We start from the raw sequence: 12737 nt of genomic DNA on the forward strand, positions 1-12737 counted from the left end.
CCTAAACTCATATAGAGTAGGAAATAGCATCTAGCTAAATAGGGCTTTACTTGACTACTAATTCAAGTAACTAAAACCAATTAGAAAACTAGTTACTTCCACACAAAACAAGAATTCTACCTAAAAGAAATTAAGCCAATTTCCTAACAATGTGTTATGTATTTATTGCTGTAGGAAGGATAATTTTGTGTTACCGTGTATTGGTAATTGTCATTTTCATCTTGTTAATCATTAATTTAACTAAATAAATGAGAAGAATGATCATGATGAATTATGATAATTTTCTTTGAGATAAAAGTTACATGAACTTGCTACCAACCATGAAATTTGACAAAGGCGACGAACCCTATGACTTTTTAAGAATGCTATCTGATCACAAATTTCAACATAGGATTGAAAAGAGAAAATATACTTCCCATTGAATGTAGAAGTTGAGTTACTACAATCTTGTTTTGATGTTATTCAAGTTTGATATCTCCTTGGTGAATAACCTGTAAAAATGGGCGTGGTTTGGTCTCGCAATAAACTCCAACGATCAAGTTAGAAAGGAGAATTCTAGGCTTTATAGTTTTGTATCAAGGAGATATGTAAGCATACCTCTTTTTCTGGTATCACACCTTTCTTTTATACTCTGTAAACGCTTCGCACCGCTTGACCTGGCATCCTATGTGTTCTCAAGACCTCAAGGTGAAGCAAGGAGCCTGCCTAGCATGCTATGTTTATTCTTTTTATGGCATCACACCTTTCTTTTATTCTTTGTTGTATCACTTTATGACTTTTTTTTTTCGAAACGATAGAAATTTTTATTTCTACTAATAGAGAAATTACAATTTGTATCACTTTATGACTTGGTTTTGAACTTTTCTACTCTTGTAACACTTGTAAGACACATGTCAATAACTGGCAATAATATACTTGTAAGACACGTGTTAATGGCAAGTGAATTTATGACTTCGAATTTTTTTTTATTATTGTGACACTTATAAAACACATGTCAATGACCGGTGTAATGATGGGTGACTTTATGATTTGGTTTCGAGTTTTTTAATTGTTGTAACACTTGTAAGACATGTATCAGTGATTGATAATGTATTTGTAAGACATGCGTAAATGACGTGTCAATAATGGGTGATAATATTCAACATCTGTCTGTTTGGTATTTTCCCTATTCTCCATTGCAAATTAAACAAGTTAGAAATCTAAAGGATCATTCTTTTCGGCCATTATCTTTATTTTTCCTGCTGATAGCAAGTAGTATAGCACCAGTTGTATCCCTTACCAACATATCTATCAAGATCCAAAATATTCCAGCACAAAAATTCATACACGGTCAAATATTATACTGTATAATTATCCCTTAAGTTGAGTATTACATTTCCCAGTTTGTTTTTCATGTTCGTGTCCGTTATTCATACATATATATAATTTGTGTACTTAAAATCACCACGCTTAAGGATTCAATATGCTCTCTAAACATTATAGACGTCTATTTAAGACCGATTTGTACATGCTTAGAAAATCTAATAATTTCAAAGGAAAAAAACTGAATTCTATGTAATTCTTATCAAATTAGGCCTACTCAACTCAAAGCTGAATACCAAAAGTCTTGTTACTTGTTTTTGCTGCACAATGTCCTGAGCTTCTCCATTGCTTCATGTAACTCTTCTTCGCCTTCTTCTCTTAACTTTTTACTCAATTCTATAGCTTTTTGTCTCTGTAGTTGTCCCTCTTTCTTCTTGACAACCACCTCGTTTATGACTCTAGCAATCTCTTGCCTCTTTATCCGTCCATCTTCATCCTTGGGAATCTCAATACCAATACCAATCTCTACTGCATGTCTTGCATGAAGAGGCTGATCAAGATGCATTGGCAAGGCCAACAACGGAACCCCAAAATGTATGGTTTCGATCACAGAACACCATCCACAATGACTCACAAAACCACCCATGTTTCGATGCCCAAGAATTTTAGCTTGTGGTGCCCATCCATTCACCACTATCCCTCTTCCTTTCACCCTCTCAAGAAACCCTTCTGGTAAAGCTTCTTCAAGGCCAATGGCATGTCCAACTAGAAATTGTTAGTTTCAAGCCAACATTGTTGACATTTTCAAAGCCAACATTGTTGAATTTTGGCACAATTGCAAATCCCACATCGGTGAGATTAGTGGTAGGAGCATGGTTTGAGAGTTATAAATTAACTCTCAAGCCATCCCAATTAGATGTACCAAAACATTGAAAAGAATTACAAATAAGAGTAGGCTGTTTGAGCGGTGTTCGGAGATTAGGCAAAATTGGCCGAACTCCGTTATCAATTTTTCGAGTGCATTATTTTCTTATCTCTTTTATTTATTCCACTTTTATTTAGTAGTTTCTTTTCTATTGTAGTATAGTATTCAATATATTTGTCGGGTTTACTTGTAGTGTTTTATACGATTCATTTTGATGTATTTTCTTATTCGTGTGTACGTAATATTTATATATACATGGGTCTAATTGTGATAATACACCGTGCATGTAAATTTTATTTAGGAGACTGAGTTTTAAATGGGACTGCTTGTGACGCCTCCAGCCTTTTCTGAGAATTTATTTGGAATGGTAATTCTGTCTAAAGGAGATTGTTTGACGATTTTTCCTGGAAATTACTGAATCGATTTAAATCACTAGTTGAATTTTTGAGTGAAAAATTATCCGATTTTCCCAACAAGTGGTATTAGAGCCGAATGTTCGTGCTTTGGCCTTGTTTGTAATTTGTTATATTGAATACTATTATTTGAATCTATAATGGCATCAAACGATTCCACGTCAAGAATTACATCTGGGGCATCGGATTCCTCGTTTACATGGTCGAGAACTCCAATGTCAAGTTCGAAACTGGCGGTGGAGATATTTAACGGTACTGTCCATTTCGGCATGTGGCAAGGTGAGGTCATAGACTCCCTTTTTCAACAAGGTCTTGACATTGTCATTGAAAAAAAGAAACCAAATGATATAGAAGAGAAAGAATGGAGTACCATATATCGGTTGACATGCGAAACTATTCGATCGTGTTTGTCCAGAAAGCAAAAGTATGCTTTCAAAAATGAGACCTCTGCATAGAAATTGTGGAGGGCATTGGAGGAGAAATTTCTGAAGAAGAATGGTCAGAATAAACTCCTTATGAAGAAGAGATTGTTCCTATTGGATTACTAATCAGGTACTACTATGAATGAACACATCACTATGTTTAATCAGTTAGTAGCAGACCTGTTAAATTTAGATGTGAAATTTGAAAATGAAGATTTGGCTTTGATATTGTTGTCATCCCTTCATGATGAATTTGAACATTTGAAAACTACGTTACTTCATGGGAAGGAGAATGTGTCTTTAGATGCTGTATATTCTGCTTTGTATAGTCATGAATTGAGAAAGTAAAATAAAATGAAAAAGAAAGTAGCTACAGCAGATGAAGCATTAGTGGCAAGAAGTCGTCAACAAAACCAGTCAAAGGGGAGAAGAGGAAAGTCCAAATCGAAAAGCAGAGTTGCCAAAGATGAGTGTGTTTTCTGTCGTGAGAAAGGACACTAGAAGAAAGACTGTCCAAATTTAAAGAATAAAGGGAAAGCTCCGCAAGACGTGAATGTTGCAGAATACAAAAATGATGCGGAATCAGATTTCTCTTTGGCTTTATCACCTTTAACATCCCATATAGATAAGTAAATTTTGGATTCAGCGTGTACCTACCATATGTCTCCCATGCGGGAGTGGTTCTTTGAATTTGAAGAACTTGATGATGGAGTTGTGTACATGAAAAATGACAATCCATGTAAAGCAAGTGGGATAGGTTCAATCAAACTGCATAATCATGATGGAACCACCAGAATCTTGAAGGATGTTCAGTACGTGCCGAATTTGAAGAAGAATTTATCTCCTTGAGGCTCTTGGAGTCAAAAGGCCTGGAAGTAAAGATGCGAGATGAAATTTTTAAAGTAATTTCGGGAGCACTTGTAATGCTAAAAGGTGTGAGGAAGAATAATCTGTATTACTACCAAGGTAGTACAGTTGTTGGGACAGCAGCAGCAGCAACATCTTCCAATAGCAAGAAGGATGCGGAGGTAACAAAATTATGGTACATGCGATTAGGACATGCTGGTGAAAAATCTTTGCAAAATCTTGCCAAGCAAGGATTGTTGAAAGATACGAAAGCTTGTAAATTAGAGTTTTGTGAGCATTGTGTTCTGGAAAAACAAAGAAGAGTGAAATTTGGCACAGGCGTCTATAATACCAAGGGTATTTTGGATTATGTACATTCAAATGTGTGGTGACCTGCCAAGACTCCATCCCTTGCAGGCAGGTACTATTTTGTCACTTTTGTTAATGATTTTTTCAGAAGAGTTTAGGTGTTTACTATGAAGAACAATGATGAAGTGTTAAGGATTTTCTTTAAATGAAAAGTTCAAGTTGAAAATCAGACGGGAAGAAAGATCAAGATTCTCCGAATAGACAATGGTGGAGAATACAAGAATGATCCCTTCTAGAAGATATGCCAAGAGTGTGGCATAATTCAGCACTTCACAGTTAGAAGAACACCACAGCAGAATGGGGTGTCAGAGCTTATGAACAAAACACTAGTGGAGAAAGTACATTGCATATTGTCTAATGCTAGATTAGACAAAAAGTTTTGGGTTGAGACTGTGACATAACTCAACATCTCGTCAATCGCTTGCCATTATCTGCAATAGGTGGCAAGACTCCATTAGAGGTATGGTCTGTAAAACCTGCAGCAGATTATGATTTTTTGCTTATTTTTTGTTCTACTACATATTATCATGTAAATAAATCAAAATTGGATCCACGAACAAAGAAGTCTCTCTTTATGGGTTTTAATGATGGAGTTAAGGGATACTGTTTGTGATGTCTAGAAACAAAGAAGACCATAATCACCAGAGATGTTACCTTTGACGAATCTGTCACGTTGAATAAAGTAACACAAGATGGGACCAGTGGTACTCCGCAACAGGTGGAGTGTATGCCAAAACAAGTGGAGTTTGAACAAATAATGGTGAGCCCAACAAATAGCACCATCAGTGACTCTCCCATAGCAGAAGAGGAGTCAGATGATGAAGAGATTTCAACCCAAGAACCTCAACAACAGCAAGAGTCAATTGCCGTCAATAGGCCAAGACGAGAAATTCAAAAACCTGCTCGTTTTGCTGATATGATAGCTTATGCACTTCCAGTTGTTGATGATGTTCCATCCACCTTTTCTGAAGCAGTTCGAAGTACAGAAAATGATAAATGGAAAAATGTTATGGAAGAAAAGATGCAATCTCTTCAGAAGAACGAGACGTGGAAGTTGACACAACTATCGAAGGGCAAAACGGCAATTGGATGCAAATGGATATTTGCAAAGAAAGAAGAATTTTCTTACAAAAATGATGTTCGCTACAAGGCAAGATTGGTGGTTAAAAACTACGCTCAGAAGGAGAGAGTTAATTATAATGAGATATTTTCTCCAGTTATTAAATATTCCTTTATTAGAATTTTGTTGCTTTTGGTAGCACAGTTGAATTTGAAACTAGCTCAACTTAATGTGAAAACCATGTTCATGAGCAAATCGTTGTATGGATTGAAACAATCAACGAGGCAATGGTACAAACGATCTGATCAGTTCATGATGGGCCAGAAGTATACAAGAAACAAATACGATCATTGTGTGTATTTGCGCAGGTTACAAGATGAGTCCTATATTTACTTACTCGTATATATTGATGATATGTTGATAGGGTCAAAAAGTCAAGTTGAAATTGTCAAATTGAAGGCTTAGTTGAGTAAAGAGTTCGAGATGAAGGATTTGAAAGAAACCAAGAAGATTCTCGACATGGAGATAAGTAGAGATAGAACGGGAAGCAAGTTTTGTCTGATACAAAAGCAGTATTTGAACAAGGTACTACAACGTTTTGGTATGAATGGAGATTCAAAATTTGTAAGTAGTCTGTTTGCTCCTCATTTGAAACTTAGTAGTCTATTATCTCCGAAAACGGATGAAGAGCGAGCATACATGACAAAAGTCCCGTATACTAATGCAGTTGGTAGGTTGATGTATGCAATGGTGTGTACGAGACCCGACATTTCATAGGCAGTTAGTGTGGTAAACAGGTTTATGCATGATCCGGGCAAGGGTCATTGGCAAGTTGTGAAATGGATTCTACGGTATATCCAAAATACTGTAGATGTTAGATTAGTATTTGATCAGGATAAATCATGTGGTCAATGTATAGTTGGATATTGTGATTTTGACTATGCAGGTGATTTGGATAAGCGACCTTCTACACTGGCTACTTGTTCACATTTGCCAAGGCGCCAGTTAGTTGGAAGTCTATTTTGCAGTCAACAGTGACTTTGTCTACAACAGAGGCAGAGTATATGGCGATTACTGAAACTGTGAAGGAGGCAATTTGACTTCAAGGATTGCTTGAAGAATTGAGAGTTGGTCAAAAACACATTGACATATTTTGTGATAGTCAGAGTGCTATTCACTTAGTGAAGAACTAGTTCTTGCACACAAGAACGAAGCACATTGATGTTTGCTATCATTTTGTGTGAAAAATTCTGGAAGAAAAGGAGATTTTTTTCCAAAAAATTTGAACTACGGAGAATCCTGCAGATATGCTGACCAAGGTGGTTACAAGAGCCAAGTTTGAACATTGTCTAAACTTGATTCACATCCTGCATGTTTGAGTTGGTGCCTGAGGGCGTAAATTTGGAAGCACCGCAAGGACCGTTTGTTATTTTTGTGAGAAGATTTGTATTTTTTTGTGAGATTAGAAATTATGCCAAGGTGGAGATTTGTTATTTTCAAGCTAGCATTGTTGAATTTTGGCACAATTGCAAATCCCACATCGGTGAGATTAGTGGTAGGAGCATGGTTTGAGAGTTATAAATTAACTCTCAAGCCCTCCCAATTAGATGTACCGAAACATTGAAAAGAATTATTTTATAATTCTTTTTCTTCTCTCAAAATTTATAAGAGCAGGCTGTTTGAGCGGTGCTCTGAGATTAGGCAAAATTGGCCGAACTCCATTATCAATTTTTTGGGGTGCGTTTTTTCCTTATCTCTTTTATTTATTTCGCATTTATTTAGTAGTTTCTTTTCTATTGTAGTATAGTATTCAATATATTTGTCGAGTTTATTTGTAGTGTTTTATACGGTTGATTTGGGTATATTTTCTTATTCGGGTATACGTAATATTTATGTATACACGGGTCTAGTTATGATAATACACCTTGCACGTAAATTCTGTCTAGGAGACTGGATTTTAAGTGGGACCGCTTGTGACCCCTCTAGGTTTTCTTGAAAATTTATTTGGAATGGTAATTCTGTAAAAGGAGATTGTTTGACAATCTTTCTTGAAAATTACTAAATCGGTTTAAATCACTAATTGAATTTTTAAGTGAGAAATTATCCGATTTCCTCAACAAAAATCTAACCACCCATACGAAGTTGGCATTGCTCAGCTCCACACCCTAGGCACTGTTTGGTGAATTGGGAATTGGGAATTGGGGTTGGTATGGTTGAGTTATTGCACGTGTGGATCGGTATACATATGACAGGTAATTGAAGCTAGGCGCAGAACATATGAAGAGGAAGAAGAAAATGTCACTTCAGTGTATGAGTCAATTAGACGAAAAACTAGCATTTTGGCTTAAAGTTGCAGGGCACAACTAAGTTTTTTCATGTACTTCTGCTGCACTAGAGTACAACTTATCAAATGGGAACTGCATGCCCAGACAGCTTAATTGCATGAGGTGTAAGAGATTCAAAGATATGCTAAACTTCACTACTAGATTATTCATTTCCTAAAAACTATTACTAGATTTTGTATCTTAACATTGGAAAAGGAATTCCTAGTAAGACCACAAATGGGATAGCTAGTAGAATTTGTAGGGGTAACATTTGCAAATTTGTCAAATCTGCCTGACATAAGTTGGAAAAGGAAAAAGAGTTCACTTGCAAAGATAGCTCCTACTGCTACTCATTATCCTAATCTGATATGGCGGCATGATAATGGCTGCCATTATATGGACTGTGGACTGTCACCATTGATCAAGCTAATGTTAGCAGACTATTGGCCTTATCCATAGTTAAGATTCCATACCAATTTGTTTTTTTTTTTTAATTTTATATAATCCGTCTATGATGTCCGTTCTCTAACTTGTAAAATTAAAGGTACTATATATTTTTTTCCTAATAATTAATTATTTATAAATGTATATAATACTAATTATTTTCTATCCATTCTCCAACATGAAAAAAGGAAAAAATACAAAAATAAAAAAGGAAAAGATGCATTCAAAACCCAATTTGTAAGCATCTATTTGTTCTTTTACCTTTAAAGAATTTTTTTATTAATTTCTTTTTTTTTATATTTTTAAAAATGGTTTTCTAACAAGTGCCTATTAAGCACCCATGAAACCTAAATTGTACCTAATTTACTAAATTGTTAAATTTGTTATTTTGATTCTTTTGTATCCATGTTCATCTGGAGATAAAAAATTTCAAAGATAAAAAAAAAATTCCTGTGTAAATGCACAAGTAAATAACTGGTTGTACCCTATGGCTTTTGATGGGGACTTTATTTAATTGTTCCTGCCCTATGGAAATGGAGCCTCACAAGTTCCATTTTGCTGTAAATTAACAATTTACTTTTAATTTATGTTAAATTGCCTTCAAATTAAACTAAATAATAATAATCAACTTATATCAAACTGTACCCGATTTACACCAAGCAATAACAAATTAACATACATTGAACTACACCTAATTTACATTAAATTGGACCTGATTCACACCAAAATCTTACTAATTTACATCAAAGGTCAATTTGTGCGAAATGGTACGAAATACAAATTGTGAGACCCTGATCCCCTACCCCATCAACCTTTCCTCCTAGGCAACTTAGTCAACTACTAGGAAAGTCATTAACCACAAATTAAATGGCCTCACCTAGACAACTATGCAAAATCTCCGCGTCATTCCTTCCCTGAAATTCGATATCCATGGCAATGTACACTCAGGCTAACTTATTTTCTGGCATTCCATCTGTTGCTATTTGTTATTACAAAAAGCACAAAAAGAGATTGTGTGCCATTAATAATAGAGTAAATCTTATATACACTGACAGTATATATACTATTATCATTTGATTTCTGATATGTGTGCAAAAGTTAAATTTCAAATTCAAATTTACCATTTGATTTCTGACACTATTACCATTTGAATTTGAAATTCAACTTTTGCATAGTTATCATTCATCCAACACTGATAGTATATACACTGTCAGTGTAGGAAAGATTAATCCTTAACAACATTCATATATTTTCAATGGTTAGAAAAGAGTTCTTAAAGTTCTCTTTACTATCATGATTCGAATTTTGGGCTCGGTAGTTTGGGTTAGAAAGTGTGTAGAAAGGGGTGGGAGTAGGGGTGGCAATTTTCGACACGACCTGAAAACACGACACGAACCTAACACGAAATTAATGGGTTTGGGTTGAGGTTTCGGGAATTCGGGGCAGAATCGGGTTGAACCCGATGAACCCGAAAAGAAAACAGGTCGATTTCGGGTCAACCTGTGGTGACCTGATATGACCCGATATGACCCGTTTACAAATTAAAAATAATTTAATAAACATAAAAATAATTTTATCTAACTAAACTAAGTTATTCTTTTTTTCAAAGGCATTAAGTACTTAATCCTAAATGAATTTATTTAATTTGTGTGAAGTTGAAATTATTATATTTGGACAAATAATATATTATATTATTTTTTACTTTTATACTGTTTTAATTTATTTTATATTTTGTTTGGGATAAAATACTTTTACGGTGTTTAATTTATTTTAGATTTGGTTTGGAATTATTTATTTAAATTTTTATTACGTGATTATGTAATTAGTTTTGTGAGAAATTAATTTTATTAGAAATTACAGTGATAAATTAATAAATTAAAATTAAATTTCGGGTCATTTCGGATCGACCCGCCAACCCGTCAACCTAAAATTTTCGAATTTGGGTCAATATACCTGATCCGTCACAGGTTGACGGGTCGGGTTCGGGTCAATAGATTTTCTGACGGGCCGGATCAGACCCGACCCGCCAACCTGATTTGGACCCGAATTGCCACCCCTAGGTGGGAGGTAAAAGAAAATGTCTATACATTCAAAAAAAAAAGTGTTAATCAAAAAAATCATTGCCGATTAACAAATGAAGTCATTACTCCAACTCTACTCTCAACCCAATTGGGATTCTACTGCACAATCACTGGCGGAACAAGATATTGAGAATAGGTAGAGCAATTTTAGTAACTATCTATACTTAAAGGCGAGCCTTTATAATTTTGTAAAAATTTTGGGGGACAAAGTCTAATATTTTAAAAATAGTAGTGAAACCTTTTAATAATTTAAGGGGATTAAAAAGGATTTCTAATTTGGGGGGGGGGGGGGGTGGGGGTGCGGATGTACATAAAAACTTCTAATTTAAGCAAAGATTTTGGCTGCAACTCTCTTTACATCATCTAGTGCATGCAAGTTCTTGGTTTTGGGTAGAAATTTGCAATTACATTCTCAAACCCATAGACGAAACCAGAATTTTAATTAGAAGGGATAAGTTTTAATATATCCAAAATTATTCATATACCGTATAGTATTTTTCTGAATTTTCATAGGGATGAAATTTTGAATTTACAAAAAATATATTTAAAATTTCTTAAATTTTCAAGGAGGGAAACCTCATCTTCAGGTACTGGGGGAGGGGAATATGACCTCTCCTCGCCCCTCCCTAGTTTCGTCCTTGCAGTCAACCAAATATTTTAAGACAAGTTTATTATTAAGCAAAGATTTAAGCTGTTGATAGTGAATAAGGAATATAAATATGCCTAAAAAACAATGTTTATAAATAAGTGTATCTCCAATAGAAAATTTAAACAGTGAATTTATTCCAAAAAATAGAAATTAATTTATACCCTGGTATTACATAGTCATGTGAACCATATGATGAACTTGAAAAATTAAAAATTTTTAAGGTAATTGATGCAAGATATAGACTTCTGATTTACCCCCTCAAGTGCAAGGTTAAGTAGGTACATGGTTAACAATCACATAAAATCAAGCCATCAACAGTGAAATTGGAACCTTCACAAATGCAAGCTAAATATGGGTTTTTAGGTCAAAGTAAACTACACAACAACAGAGTACGTCAACTGACCAAAGACAACCAGAGGGACTAAACTAATAGAGGCACTAAAAGCTAAGTTCTCTGTATTTAAAAACCTTAAAGTAGTATTCTTTTTTTTTTGGAAAAATTGTTCAAAACATCCTTCATATATTGCATAAATGACTTTTTTCATCCCTCACTTTTAAAAGTATAATTTTACATCCCTTATAAATTTATATTGATCAAATTTGTTCCCTACCTAGGTTTCCGACTAGTTTTTGGTCGGAATTCACCATGTATCTAGCATGTGATCATTTTATAAGGGCAAAATTATCAAATCAAATTTTACATAATCCAATCTATAGTCCCTTTATATTTCGCAAAATAAATTTTTTTCATCCCTCATATTTCACAAATTAAATTTTTTCGTCCTTCACATTCACAAATTAAATTTTTTTGTCCCACACATTTTATAAAATGAATGTTTTCATCTATAATTGATCGTGTGTACGAATAGTTTTTTTAAACTCATGTATATATCTATTTAATTTCCCCTTAACAATACAAATAACATATAATATATCTCTATTTGATTTTTCATGGTAGTTATATCGAATTAAATTTGCACAGAAAAATAAAAAAAGAAAAGTATGGCAAAAAGAAATAAGTGATTAGCACTTTCAAATTTTAAGACAATCACAATGCAAGTAATTCAATTATTGGTCATAAAAGTGGTGAGTAAAAATTTCAAATTTAAACTGCAAATTTTTATCACGACTTTAGAATTCGAGTTAGAAGCCATTAATTAGATGCCTGGTGTTTAACTACAATTAGCCTGTTTAGGTGAAATCAAATAAAGATATATGACATGCTATTCGTACTGTTCAGATGAAATCAAACAAATTTATACATGAGTTTAAAAAAAAACTATTCGTATACATGGTCAATGAGATTTTTTCTTTTTTTTTTTCGGGAACAATAGATTAAAATAGTATTCGTATTTGAATCTTCAAGATTGATATATTAAATAAGTTGGCTTAGAAACTTACCCATTTATCATCCATGCCTTTTGTGCATAAACATGTCTATTAAATTGATATAACTCAAAACCATTCATGTAAAGTTATACAATTTCTTATTTTGAAGATTCTCCAATATAGTTTGCCCTGATAATAATATCAATCAGTAAAGCATGAGACACATATTTCAGATATTTCGGGCATATTATTATTACTAATTTCGGTTGAAACTGTGAATGATTATGACATTCTTGAAGTGGCTAGTTTGTATCATGCAATTGGAATTGTCAAAGTTGACAGGTTATGAGCTATCCCGCATCGGTAAAAGCAAGAGGAAAGGAAAGGTTTAAAGGCTTAGGTCCAATGGTTATATCGTAATTTGTGTTAATTATTTTGGATTTTTGGATTTCTATCCAAAATTGTTTGGATCAGTTCTTGGACTCGGGTTGTTGGTATCAAAATAAATCTCACGTGGTTTCTGCAGAGTTTTGGATCAACTCTTGGATCCGAGTTGAGACAGTTGGTATCAGA

Source organism: Coffea arabica, chromosome 11c (genome assembly GCF_036785885.1).
Source record: "Coffea arabica cultivar ET-39 chromosome 11c, Coffea Arabica ET-39 HiFi, whole genome shotgun sequence".
Classification (NCBI taxonomy): domain Eukaryota; kingdom Viridiplantae; phylum Streptophyta; class Magnoliopsida; order Gentianales; family Rubiaceae; genus Coffea; species Coffea arabica.